This window comes from Anas platyrhynchos, chromosome 20 (assembly GCF_047663525.1).
Source record: "Anas platyrhynchos isolate ZD024472 breed Pekin duck chromosome 20, IASCAAS_PekinDuck_T2T, whole genome shotgun sequence".
Classification (NCBI taxonomy): Eukaryota; Metazoa; Chordata; class Aves; order Anseriformes; family Anatidae; genus Anas; species Anas platyrhynchos.
Window position 1 is genome coordinate 4803768 of NC_092606.1, and position 13842 is coordinate 4817609.

The 13842-nt window shown below is 45.9% G+C and overlaps 1 long non-coding RNA gene across 32 annotated transcripts in view; it reads left to right on the forward strand.

Moving 5' to 3' along the window:
• Positions 1-13842, forward strand: part of LOC101804034 (uncharacterized) — a 19728-nt gene continuing 5886 nt past the window's right edge. For 12 of the 32 annotated variants that reach the window (XR_005260311.2, XR_005260309.2, XR_005260318.2 and 9 more), the window contains exons 1-11: positions 1-615; positions 742-833; positions 1839-2005; positions 6411-6654; positions 6918-7013; positions 7153-9657; positions 10301-10519; positions 10629-10706; positions 11098-11248; positions 11352-11666; positions 12603-13715. This is a non-coding gene — a long non-coding RNA (uncharacterized lncRNA). Of the gene's footprint in view, positions 834-1838; positions 2006-6410; positions 6655-6917; positions 7014-7152; positions 9658-10300; positions 10520-10628; positions 10707-11097; positions 11249-11351; positions 11667-12602; positions 13716-13842 lie in introns of all 32 variants that reach the window. The other 20 variants (XR_005260312.2, XR_005260314.2, XR_011804257.1 and 17 more) reach the window with 20 other exon arrangements.

A 13842-nucleotide genomic window follows, 5' to 3' on the forward strand; every position in this document is an offset into this window, starting at 1 on the left:
GGGCAAAGGGGTCTGGGGGGTGTGAAAGAAATGGGGGGTGCTTGAGGGAAATGAGGGGGATGAGGGGGAGGCTGAGAGGGTTCTGCTTGAGGTTGGGGGAGCTGAGGGTGTAACGGCACCGTGGGGCTGCAGGAGCCAAGGGGAAACTGAGGAAGGGTTTGAGGAAGGGGCTGTGGAGAGAAAGAGGGGTTAGGGATGGGGAAGGTGGGGACTGGGGGCAGGGGAGGGGATGAAGACCTCATCCCTGGAGGTCTTTAAAAGATGTTTAGATGTAGAGCTTAGTGATATGGTGTAGTGGAGGACTCTTAGTGTTAGGTTAGAGGTTGGACTCGATGATCCTTGAGGTCCAACCTAGAAATTCTGTGATTCTGTGAAGAAGAATTGTGAGACCCAACAGGGCTGTGCTGGAGCAGCTCAGCCACCAGCAGTACCCCTGAGGGCCTGCTGGTGCAGGGGTCTGCAGCACCCCTGGCCTGAGCACAGCAGTGTGTTTCAGGCCGCCCGCCCCAACCGTCTCTGGCTTAGGGCCAGAAGAGGGGAAAAAAATATCTCACAGAGTGAGCACATGGCCTCCTGAGCGGTAGTCTTGGCTCTCAGCGGTGGGTTTTGAACTTGGTAGGTTGTTGAACCTCTGTGTGCTTTGGTATCTCCGTCTACGAGCTAGAGATAACAGTTGGCTTCGTGCAGGGATTAATTATCGTGTCTTGTAGTCACATATTTGTTTATTTGTTTTTGCCATAGATTACAGCTGGAGGAATTCTAAACAATCCAAGTCTCCTTGTCATGGTGTTTAAGTGCATTGTGCTCCTGTCTGAACAGAGGAAATCGCTGAGGTCAGTCGCCCTTGTGTTTATAGTTGCTTTCCCTTTCAGGAGCATGGGGGCAAAGAATCATCAAAATAACAATTTATACTGATGTCCGGATAATAAATCGATAGAAATAATTACGTAAGGGACAAAGCTTGGAAGAGGTGTTCTTGCAGGTGTTGCTTTCACTCCTTAAATTCAGGGTTATACACAAAGTAAGTGTTCTCAGGTTATAAGGTGCCCTGCAAACACTTAAGAGTTTTGAGGCGCCCTGAGTATGAAACAATACAATTCTGTAAGCCCCTATATTACTGATACCAATAAAACCAAGGAAACATCTTTCCTATTTTCCTATAAATAAAGAGATATTTTGTACCATAAGAAGGCTTTGTATCCAGCAGATGTTGAAGATGGTACTGGAGACTATTAATCTAAACTTCACATTTACTTCCAAACAAGCAGACAGAACTACTGGGGATTATTTAACCTGGGGTAGAGGAAACCTAAGGAATGTTGAGAACAGAGGTTGACTGTAATGGTTGTGGACCACATCTAGTGTTTTGCAAACGTGTCACATAGTGGTCTAATACTTTGCCTTTTCAAATCCCAGTAGGAAAAGTAAGACAAATGTGGATCACTTCAAACATATGTTGTTGTAAGTATTGGGAAAGGCAAACTAAAGGTTTATCTGATTATCTCAACCTTGAAGTTGGCAGCTATGACAGGAAACTTGGTTTCATTCATCTGCCAAAGATATTTGTAGCGTATCGTTTGACAAGTTAAAAGGCATTTTTGTAATGGCACAAAAATAAAACCATCCACTTTCTGAAACTACAGTTTCTGTCTTTTAAAAATAATATGGTTTTGGATGCATGCTTCTGGGGAAATTAAGGGCCTACGAGGAAAGGTAAATATTTGTATTTGCAAATGTTGGAACAATAGTATTTAACACAAATCTGTTCAGCATGGCCTATAAATATTTTTTTTTGTACTTGTTTCATCACGTTAGTGGGTATCGTTTACTTTTTGCAGATGGGAGAACTAAATGGAGCAGAAAGAGGGAGTGATATGCCTGCCCATGGGGTCATAAGGTGGAATTAAGGATCAGGTTCTTCCAAATCTTGGTCTTGTACTTCTTCCTGCAGACAAGTTGCCTTTAAAGCTCGTGAATTATGAGAGTAAAAGCTTCAGTTAGTGAGGTACGTAGAGCCAACCCAGCAAAACACCAGCAGAGAATCTAGGCCTCAGCTCTTTGTATTACACACATAAAAAGATAAAATCTCTGGGTAAAAAGCTGTAGAGTCTAATGGTGGCTGCTGAAAAACATGAGTAATGCTTCACTATTAATTGTCAAGTAGTTTATTTAAAATGCTAGATATACATTTGATAAGTCTTCAGTGACTGCTTTAAAAGTAAACAGTATCAGCTGTGGACCACCCGTTTAGAAAAAGTTGACTGAAATTGTTAAAGAACAGGCACTATAAAAATTACAATGTTTATTGTTGCTAGCCGAACTAGACATATTTAACATGGTTTTCTAGGCCTGTTGTAGTAGGTATGACTTGGTTGCTTTTCCTGCTGACTGTAGTAGGCTTCTAGGAAGCTTAAATTGCTTTAGCTTAGTTTGCTAGCCTATTAATGCAAATCTAGCTCATTTAAAGAAAAACTAAACAACATCATATATGTCTGCATCTGGGATTTGCAGCAGTTTATCTATCAGATAGCAATACACAAAGTTAATCCCGTCTGAAGGAGGTGCCAGAACATCAATAAATAAAAATTACAAATTGCCTAACGGTTCAGCTGACAGGCAGAACTGGTTTCCTTGTGGTGTTCCCAATGTTCTGCAGCAGAGCTGGGCTGGGGGTAGACCCTTACGACGTTCCTCTGTAGACAGGACCTTTAAGAGCATGCATCAGCACTACATAATACTGTAGGAGAGGAAGTAGAGAACAATGCTGTGTCCAACGGAAGCTGTGGCAAGAATTTATTCAAGGCGCATTGTAATTACTCAAGCTGGGAATTTGGCCAGGACATTGGGGTTAACACCCCTACTTCTTCAGAAGTGTCATAGTTTATTTTTTTTAATGACTTTAAGTGATGAGAAGCTTGGCTTTCTGTCTCAGCAGAATGACAACACCTCTAGCAGTATAAACTTCTTACAACACGAAGGTGCTGGTGCAGTAGTAACTCAGTGGAGTGATGGGGCCTACTTCAGTAATCATTGCTATATAAATACTATCAGTAGATAAGGAACGATAAGAGTGTGATTAGGGCAGTTTCAGCCACTGTAATCACAGGCATACCTTCCTTAGTCTTCAGTCCACACGCTGCTTTAGTCTGACCTTTTTTTAAGCAAACAAATATAAATTGCAGAATAAATCATGGAACCTGAATTAATGAAATTTAGTTATTAATTATAACTGTGGTTATGAACTGCATTTGTCACTGCTTCTGTTCTAGGGAACTTGTCAAGTAAGTGAATGTAATTGATCCAATTTTTTTAGATTCTTTCAAGAAGCTATTACGAATCTGTTATATACTGATTTAGAAACCAACTTTCACCTTGTTCTCTGCTTGTAAAGATAAGTGGTTGTGTGTTTTAGTGTGTTGCTCGTTATGAAATGCACAAGTGAGGGATTGTTTTGCTTTTACTAGCTCATGAAACATGACATCATTCCTATAGCGTAGTTTAGGCCATTATTATGGGTTACGAGGTTATACAGGAAAAACATGTTCTGGAGGAAGGTTGGTCAAAAAGAAGCGAGGTAGTCTTACAGATTGTTACGATCCGGTTTTGTATCACCGGGTTAAATAGCTCAGTACATTCACTGGGATGAAGATACCACGTCAGGCAGTATCCTTCTGACAGTTTGTTAGGCCATAATGACAAAAATGAGGCAATACTGACACTATTACATAACCCCATTTGTATTACACAAAACCAATACTGCTTCACTCTTCTCCTGCTTTCTGTTAGACAAACAGAATTGTTCTTTGCTGTGCACTTATCCCTGTCCCGTGAGTCAAGGGAGTTGAGGTGTCCATTAAGAAGTGGGGAAACAGAGGCACAAGTACTTACTACTGTCACAGGGAAAATCAATGTCAGGCATAAACAGAATCTCAGCCTGCTGACTGTCCCACTCTACCCTCTGGGCAGCCAGGCAAAAGTGGAAAAGTGGCTTGCTTGCAGTGTGACTCAGCAGCTCTTCCTTCCTCAGCAATTGGCAAGCTGGGCAACTACAAATAATTGCCAGTATGTCATTTGCACCTGTGTCAGGTTACCAAGAAACTCCAGGTAGGCTTATCTTCTGTTGGGGAAGGGTTCTGGATGGACCTCTGCAATGATTTAGTTTCAGGACTTATAAAATGTGTTCAGGACTCTTCCTCTGGGCTAAAACTGCGCGACAGTTTTTCTGAAAGTTAATTGTATATCAGGAGGATTTGATTTGCCCAAATAACATCAAGTTTAGTCACTTTGGCCTGTTCCACACAGTGCCCCCACAGGAAAAAGTGAGAATTGCTTTGAGTTAAAGGCACACATTCAATTTCTGTAGCCAGCTGATGACCCAGCATTGTTGGCTGTGTCCACATCTCTTTACCAGGTACAGGGTGAGGCCTTCTATCTTCTGAGAAGCACTGATATGCTTGTGCTTCTCTGTATCAAGTACCTGTGTGCTGTGTTGGTGGGTGCCTATAATTGCCCTGTTTTGAAACACTCATGCTAGGAAGTACTTCCAGAATACCAGTACAGCTTTACTGTGATTGACAGAGCCCACGAGATGCGTTGGACTTGAATAAATCTGATCAGATGCTTAAAGATAAGTAGGGTTTTGGGGCATGTCTTAAACGCAGTTGAAGATAATAATATTCCTGTCTCACTTTTAAAAGCAAAATCAAAATGTTTTGGTCCAAAGACTTTTTAATGGCTGTTTTTTTTTTTGTTTTTTGTTTTTTTTTTTAAAAAAAAAAAAAAAGTATAAGGAGAATCTGTTCAGGTCCTTTTCCCAACAGCAAGACTGGAAGGGGTGTTACTCTGGGGTTATTTCAATGTGGCTGGGATGGGCTGTAAGCCTCACTACTATGGAGTCCTTGACCTTGAAGAGTGATTGAAAGCAGTAGTACAGGAGGAGATTCTGTCCTGTTTCTGGTTTGGATGGGTATGAAGAGGCCTTTGGCAGAGAAGGGTGAAAGGTGACTAATAATGTGAAACTAGGAAGAAACTCATTATAGTTACGCAATCTACAGGTGGTTGTCTTTCCCTGTAAAATACATCTTGTGTTAGTTGTCCCACTGGCGGCTGCTGCTCACGCTGTTCTCTGAAGAGAAGTGTTTAACAATTCTTTCCTTTAGGTGGGAAGTTTTAAGTTAGCATCATAGCAAGGAGACCATAGCACCGCATTATTTCTTTCTTCTCCCTCTCTACAATGTCTTCTAGATTTAGTTTGCCCTTTATGTTAGGGCAAATCCTATCCAAATCCTACGCTGGGCTTTGTGCTGGAGTGGCTGCTGTACAGGCAGGCATTTACACCCCCTGACCCTGGTACAGGGCAGTATCCTCCAGAAGAGCAGCTTGCTGGAGGTGATTTAAACTGCTGGAGCAAATGTGTGTGGAGCTTTCCCAGGAGAACCCTTACATTCCTAATTAGCATGCCTGTTTTTCCAGTGAAATGCACTGAATGGCTCCCCCATTGACCTGATCTGGACCTTGATCTTCCATTTTACAAGTAAAACAACAAATTAGGTGTTGCTGTAAAGGTACTCCCAGGAACTGATTCTCCTCTCCTCATCATCTGTACAACAGTTGCAAAAATACAGCCATGTATCTCCCCAATTCTGCATTCACTCATCTCCGAGATACCGTGTTTCAGTCTGAAATAAGATTCTAGACCAGAAAAAGGGTTAGACTGCATACAGATTAACAAATCTGTTGCTAGTATCTCTGGCTACTGCAGCATGACTCACCCATCAGTGCTTGTCAGTGTCTGGTGTGACCTCATTGAAAGCTTCAACATCTTATATGTGAAGGTAGGTTGTAATCCAGTGTGGGAATCCTAAAGAGGTGGAGAGACTGTGGAAATGCATACATCACGAACATTCTCCTTAGAAATCAGATCTGCCCTCACCAGAAATTACCATTAAAAACCTTGCATATTCCTGAGGATCTTTAAATGTGAAGGCTGCCTTTCCTGTGCCTCTATTAAAAAGCACCTGTAACTGTTCAAGACAGAAATTAGTGCTGATGGGGAAATGTAAGGGTAGATAAGACAGGGAGGAGATGCTCCTTTATTTGCAAGGGTGAGCTGATGGTTCCTTTTTGTTTGCTGTGTCTTCTACTAACTCCTTATTTTTTTCTGTGTCAGTACTTAGGGTTTTCAGCAAGCTGGTTGAGGAGACAGGTGAGAAAATAGCAAGAGGGCGTATAATAAAGGGAGAATGAGTGAATTAGCTTGTGGCACCCTATACTTGTAGCTTAGATAGGTAGTGCAGCAATGAGACAAAAAGTGGGAGGCAGTAGAAGTTTAGAAGTCAGATGGTTCTCTTCAGCTGGTGCTTGCTGAGTAAACACGGAGCTTGTGCTCAGTGGCTGTGCCTCCTTCCCAGGGGCTGTTACACACTAGCAGATACTAGCAATGCTCCTCAGTCTACACCGAGCCGGCTGCTGGCATTTGGATTGCAGAACCCACATCTAGTAACAGACACAGCAGAAGCTATCGTCCTCTTGCCTGCTGCAAAGGGGACTTTCGGTCTCTAAAAGCACAAGGCTGATGCTGTCCCACAGCTCTGCTGCCACCTGAGCGTCTGGCTGAAAGTGAAGTCCCTGGTCCAGTTGTTGTCCTTCATGCACGTAAGTTCCTGGTTTGCTGTGGATGGTTTCTGTTTGTGGCAAAGTTCTCTGTGCCAGCCGGGTGCTTTATCCATATGCAGCAAGAGTTATTGCTTCCTGGCCTCCCAGTTCTACCATCCTCAATGTTGCTGCTCCCCAGAGGATCTGGTGAGGAACCCAGACCTCTACTTCAGTGGGTCACCATGTAATCCCCTAGTTATTGTGATGCCAGCTTCTTATGTAGCATTTACTTAGGAAAGTAAAGCATGTCCGTGCTTTGGCAGGTCAGAAAGATGCTCTGCTTTAAAGCTGTGCTGTCCTGGCAACGCTAAGGGATCTTCCACTTCAGGAGTGCCACGGAGCTGCTTTGTCACAAACTGGTAAATAACTTCAGAAAACACCATGTCCTTTGCTGTGCTGTGGGAAAGACCCTGGCACTTGTCTGCATGTAGTTCTGCAGATCAGCTCTTTCCATCCAGGCTGTTACCAGCGTGTTTGTTCTCTTATCCTTTGCCTCAGGTGGATGGTGGTATTATTTCTGCATTCCTTAAATTTCTTTCTTGAGACTGGGAACATGGATTCTCTTGGCAAAGATTGTGTTCTGGGAGGATTTGTTTCACGTTATGGTACTTCTTTAAGGAAGGCGTAGAAGGATTTGGAGTTGATGCATGCATGGGATTTGTAGGGAAGAAATCAGCAACCTTATGCCTTTGGACCCGTGATTCCTTACCACCAGGATCAGCCAGGTACTACAGCTGCCTGCCCAGCTGCTTTGTGATTCTAGAGTGAAATAAGTTGATGTCTCTGCCCACTTCCTAGTGCCAAGATGTGTGTGCACTACAAAATACAGCTAGTCCTAGAAATGAATCTATTTGCTGTTCTTTGCAGAGAGGCCAAAGGCTGAATGATGTTTTGAGGCTGAGTGTTCCTTCCGTGGATGATCCGATGGACACGCAGCATGATTTACTTGTGGGCAGGAGATGGAGAGCCCATAGCAATGTTGTCCATGCTGTATGCACCCACGGGCGTGTTGGTTTAACTGATTGGTTCAGTATTTGTTGTTCTATTGCTTGATTCACTTATTGATTACTTTTTCTTTGTTCTTGGAAGACGTTTCTTTCACATATTAAAGCGTACCCAGGGTTCCAGCAGCCTCCTGTTCTTCCCTCAAGCTCAAACCTCGTTGCTGCTCCCTGTGTGCCGTTGGAAATGGGCAGGCACCATTTGTGGCTGCCTGAATATCCTGAGTCACAGATTACCAGCTGGCATCCGTGCTGCAGTTTCATTTCTTCCTTTACGACTGCACTCCCTAGAGGAGGCTTGAACAATTGCAGTTGTCAGCTAGAGCGCATTGTGTGCTCCTGCCTGAGTCGCACAATTGGTGGACAACCTCTGACTACGTCTGTGGGGTGAGCCGCCTGTGATTTGTTACTGTACATCTGGTGTTTCCATGCCAGAAAATGGAACAGGTGTAGCAATATTCTAACTGCGTTTGCATTATATTTACCAGCCAAATACCTGCGTTGCGAAGATGGCAATCTGATGTCTTCATTAAATAATTGCTGGAGACAGGTGATGATTCTGGTAATGCTCCAAAAGGAAGATAAATTGCGTGCAAATGAATGAAGTATTAAGGACATAGACAGGTGATGAAAGGCAAACTGGTAACTCCCTGCCCTGGCACAGCTCTGCTAGCAGTAACACGGGCACACCGTGCAGGTTATTGGTTCTGTGTCACGCCGTGTTTGTTATCCTGCCTGTGCAGCGTCCCAAAGCAAGGCTGCTGAAGCTCAGCAGGGAAAGAATGCAACATGTAACTGTGTTATTCCATCTCACACCAGTGTTTTCACTAGGTAATGCTTACTGCTAGTCTTGTGCATAGCTCTGGGGGAAGCTGAAACACAGAACACTTCACTGAGCCCTCTGATCCAACAGGCCTTGACATATTGTTGCTGGACACATCTGTGTCTGAACTGAGCTGCAGCTCCGTTGTGTCCTGAAAAAAATAACAATATATTAAACTTTATTATTCTGTCTGCGCCTTTGCCACATATTGACCAAAAAGTCAATTTCTTACTAAACTAGTTTTAATTTACATGCTGTAAAATTTTATTAGTTAATGGTCAGCTGATAGGAGCAGGCTGTGGGTTGTGGTGTGAGAACAGAACTCTTGAGGAGAATCTAGAAGACAGGGAGGGGGAATGCAAGATGGACCTTGAAGTCTGAGTTGAGGGCATTCTGGTTCCTCTTCACTACATGACAGGCTTGCACCAAGCGGGACAGTGATATTAACAGTCCTGCATCTATCTGGAGTGTCCTGGGAAGACACACACCACAGCTGAAGACAGCAGCAGTCCTAAGAGGGGTTTTCTGGGGAGGGATGGCTGTCAGATGTTTAATAACTTGTGTATATGGTTACTCACTTGCTCCTCCTTTGTATGTCTGACTCACCCATCCCTGTCTGAACGCAGCAGTTCAGTATTCTCTTTTATCTCCCTTCATTTCCCTCACACTTCCCATCCTTCAAGCTTCCTTTTGTATCTAGGGATTTAATTCTGTTAAATCCAGTTGCTTTGGCCTCTGTTCTTGCCTGTGCTTTGCACCTGCCACGTAGCCCCAGCAAACTTGGCAAGCAAGCCTTAGGCACTGGAGAAAAAACAACTGTCTGGACCAGGCACCTCCTGCCTGGTGTCCTGGATGTACCCCGAGCTCCTCGGCACCGTCTGCGGTCAGAACAGCGTGTTGCTGCGTGAGTGGTTCCTCCCTGGCCTCCCTTCTGCCCCCACAGAATTACACGCACCCAACTTCTCAGCAGACACCAGCCTAATGTTTATTGATCTCTCGCAGAGGTCTGATGCAAAAGATGGATAAAATCTCCTCGGGTGCCTTTGCGGGCTCCTAATTGCACCGTTCGCCTCCTGGTGAGTAAGGCAAATGGGAGCGAGGGAGCCCGCAGAATGAAGAGCACCTTCTGCAGACCTACAGGCTGGAGGACAACGACGTGAAGACCCTGCAGAGCCTCTGGTACCCAGGAAGATGTGTTGCTCGCTTCTAAAATGATTAGAAATAAAACCTTGGTGTAGTTTTACAGCACGGGAAGGGCAGAGAGGCCGTAGTGCGGAGTCACGCGCCGCTCTGGTTCGCACTCAGAGCCCCGTTGCCCTAGGCAGGCTCAGAGCCTGTCGGCGTCCTGCAGCTTACGGCACAGGGATGTGACCGAAATAGCTCCACAACTTTACAATGCCACTAAAAATAGCTTGCGGGTCAGCTCCTTTCTTAAAGGTAGTGATGACACAGGAGTAGCTCTGCCGTTCCGTGCAGGTAGAGCTGGGTAAAGCAAGGGGAAGAGCAGCAGTTAATTAGCTAAGCAGCCCTGAGGAAGGAGAGGTGCTGAGCAGTGGGAGAGGGCTCAGGGGTGCACCAAGAGAAGGACAAGAGGATCAAAGGCGTGGGCACACCCTGTGGCACTGGCTAAGATAACGTGCTAATGCGTAACTTCTCCCTTGGGTTTTATTTCCCTGATGTCTCAGGTTTGGCACTGAAGTGCCTGATCTGACCTGTTACAGGAACCTGATGTAGGTTACGGGAGGCTCGCCGTGCCTTCAGCCTGCGCTGCGGAGGGAAGCGTGCTGCAGCAGGCTGGGCTCGAATCTCCTTTGTGCTGCAGGTTTCATGCCTGGTGATTTTTACCGTGCCGAAAAGGGAGGAAGGAGGTGACAGAACTGTGAAAAATCGAGGCCGGGTCATTCCTGCCAGAGGAGGACAGAGTCCTGCAGCCAGTCAGATGTGACGGACCGCGCCTGCTGCTGCTGCTACCGGGAAGCTGGAGAGAAATGCGACTGAACGGTAGCAGTGCGCATGTGCCTCTGGAGAAAGGAGGCTATCTGTAAGCTCTTGCAATGCTTTTCTCTGCCCAGCAACATCCTTGCTGCTTTTTCTTACGTTCTGCTTAAGCAGCTGTTCTGCATTTATGATCTGATCTCGCCTTCATACAGGGCTGTCTTCGCACTGAGCTGCTGTCATTGCAGCAGCAGCTATGTGAGATGGAGGACAGGTCCTCGGATTTGCTTCGAGTAAGCTTTATAAACAGGGCAAAAGCACAATAGTTACGGCTCTCAGATTAGTGAGAGACAGAAAGTAAGCTGCCAATAAAAAAGGCAGCTCTGCGTCCCGAGGTGTGTGCTTCTAGTGCGTTTTGAAGCTACAGGCCGTGTTGATTGCAGACTGTACTTAGAACAGGTTACGGGTAAAATCAATTCAATACAACTCGTGACTTGTGTCTAGCCAGTTCACCTTGGCACCAGCAGGGTACAGAAGCTTCCACAAATGTAACTGTGATCCTGAATGCTAACCAGTTAATTAACGTCAAGCAGAAGGCCTGGAGAAAGAAGTCCCAACTTTTTTTTAAGCCCATCTAACTAGTTCAGGACTGTTCCTCATTAATCTACTTGAAATTTCACACAGGTCTGTGAAATTGGAGCAAGCAATCCATATTTTATGCCAGAGGATGTGTTTATGCTCTACTATAACAGCTCTTGAAAGCAGGTATTTGCTACGGAGATGCTGGAGCCATCTGAACCATCACAGCAGCAACGTTTCAGATAATGGGTGTTGGGTAAGTTTGTTCTTGGTGTCTGAAGTGAGCCAAAGTAGCAAAAAAAAAAAAAAGCCCCTCCTGTATTTTTTTCCTGATTTTTTTTTTTGTCGTTGTATTACAGCAGTACTGTTTTGCCTGTACAGTGTGTTTACTGCGGGCCTGGTGAGGGATACTTACAGAGCCCCTCTCGTCCGCTAGCTAGCCAGAAACAACAGAAAAGCCTGCTACAGGATTGCTGTGGCTGTAATTTGCAGTGTGCTACACGGTGCCCTGCATTCACCACCCATCTAGGTATTAAACAAGTCCCCATGCCTCCAGGGGTAAAATGTTTTCCAGTGACACGTGAGTGCTTTGCTTGGCAGCCTGGTCTGGCACGTCACAGTTCTGATGGGCTTCTCCCAGGCTTTGCAGCGTGGAGCTAATACATCAAATACAGGTACAGCATGCACACAAAGGGAGTGGGAGGCTGTGCTGGCTTTTTTTTTTTTTTTTTTTTCAGTGCTGTTTTGGGCTGTGGCCTCAATTTATGCCCTGTGGATCTGTAGAAGTGGTGGTCTGGTTGCAGTTTTCTATAGCTGTGTTCCCACCTCTGCATCGGCTTTGAAGGTTTATAGCTTTTTAAAATCATAGAATCATAGAATCATAGAATATCCTGAGTTGGAAGGGACCCTTAAGGATCATCAAGTCCAACTCTTGACACCGCACAGGTCTACCCAAGTTCAGACCATGTGACTAAGTGCACAGTCCAATCTCTTCTTAAATTCAGTCAGGCTCGGTGCAGTGACCACTGGTGAAATGGTCACCAAAATGAAACAAGCTCATAAAAAGGGAGCACAAGATGGAAGCCAGAGTCCTCTAAGTGATTAATTTAAAAACAAAGACTGCTTCCTCATGATGATAAGCTACTTGCTACGTGTGTGGCATGACCTAATAGCTCCATAACCTCTTAGTTCACCTGTCCTGGGGGGACCTTCTCGCTCCTTCCCAAGCCTCTGCGCAGCCGTCACCTCCTAGCAGGTGCCATTTGCAAGCCAAACAGGCTGCTCCTGATTTCAGCTGCCTTGTTTTTATGGCAGCTCTTTGCTCTCCCTACATTATAAAATGCATTTGTGATAGGGAGAGAGGCACAAAAGCTGTGCTTTTGGTCACACGGTGGCCAAGTGACACAGCTGGGTCTGCTGCCTCTGCCTGGCTTGGAATCTCCTCTGAGTTGGGGAGGCTGGGGTAAGGCACACAGTAATGCCCAGTATGATGAACCTGCTAGGGGACACTGGTTGGGTAAGTGGTATTTTGTATCAAAACCAGTTTGAATTGGGAGTTGAGGTTGTGGATGCTTGGCATAGCATGTGATCTCTTGCCTCATGCCTAACAGATACTGCAATATATCGCCCTTTGTCTTGCTGCCCCCATATCTGGGCTCATCGGGACATTTCCAGCGTCTCTTCCAGCACACCCAGCTCTGCAGTGCCTGCGTGTTGCACTCTACATTCTTCTACTCCAGCACTAGGTGTCCCCAAGGCGCACGAAGGACTTTGGTTTTTTTCAGTGTAATCTAAGGGCATGAACTCAGACAAGGAACTTCTCGAAAGCAGGTTCCAGCTGACAGAAAAGAGCTGAGGGGGGATTCAGAGGTCTTCACCCTAACTCGCTCTCCTAGACAGAGCTCCTCAGGAGCTGGCGTTGAGCTCCGCCGTGAAGATTTATTTTCACCTGCTTAGGAACACGAGAGAGCAGTGGAGAGAGAACTTGTGTTGCCAGCTTGTTTCTGCATCGCTGTGGGAGCTGAAGCACCTCACCTTCCCGGTCATTATCCAGACCTTTAGCACAGTCATTTCCGAGCGCTCGCTGCAGTACAGCTCTCACCGCAGCCTGCCGCTCCTTACCTTCAGCCAGAGTTGCTCCCTGGCCTGCCCTGCCCAGCTTGCAAATGTGGCTTGTCAGCCTCTGCTTCTTTGCAAATGAGTTGCGTAGGTACTGGGAGGAGGAGGCAGCTCAGCAGCCTGCCCATCCCATCCAGGTCCAGTCCCAAAGGCTCCTCGCTGCTTTCTGAAGTCCTTTGCCACATGAAACGTGTGGGCATCAAACTTTTGTTTCCCTAAATGCTCAGCCTTTCGCAAACAGGAGGTCATTTCCTGGGGGGAAGACAAGCTGTTGATGTGGTGGGCAGTCAGCTTGGATCAGATCCAGAGCTGATTAGCTTGGGCACAGCGGTGTGCTAACGCAGGCAGAACGCACCCAGCCCGGCTCCCAGCTAGGTGGCAGGGATCTCCCCACGCTGCTCCCCGCTGTCCCCACGCAGCGTGAGCTTGGGTCCCTGTCCTCGCCTGTGCTGGCATGCCTGCAGCAAACCACAGTCTGTACCCAGTGCTGCTCGCCTGCATCTGTGATGTGTCTCCTAATGCAAACAGTGATTTTTGCCTGTCTGCACTGAGTCAGCTCTGCTGAAGGCAGGAATCGAACTAACCCCAGCCAGCGAAGGCTACAGGTGAGGAGTGTATCCTGTAGTACATAGCAGGGCATTTTAAAGAAATTTGACTACATCCCAGGCATGCACAGAAGTGGGCAATGCTGCATTAAGCAAGAGAGCCTCCCCAGAAGTCATTCATCTCTCC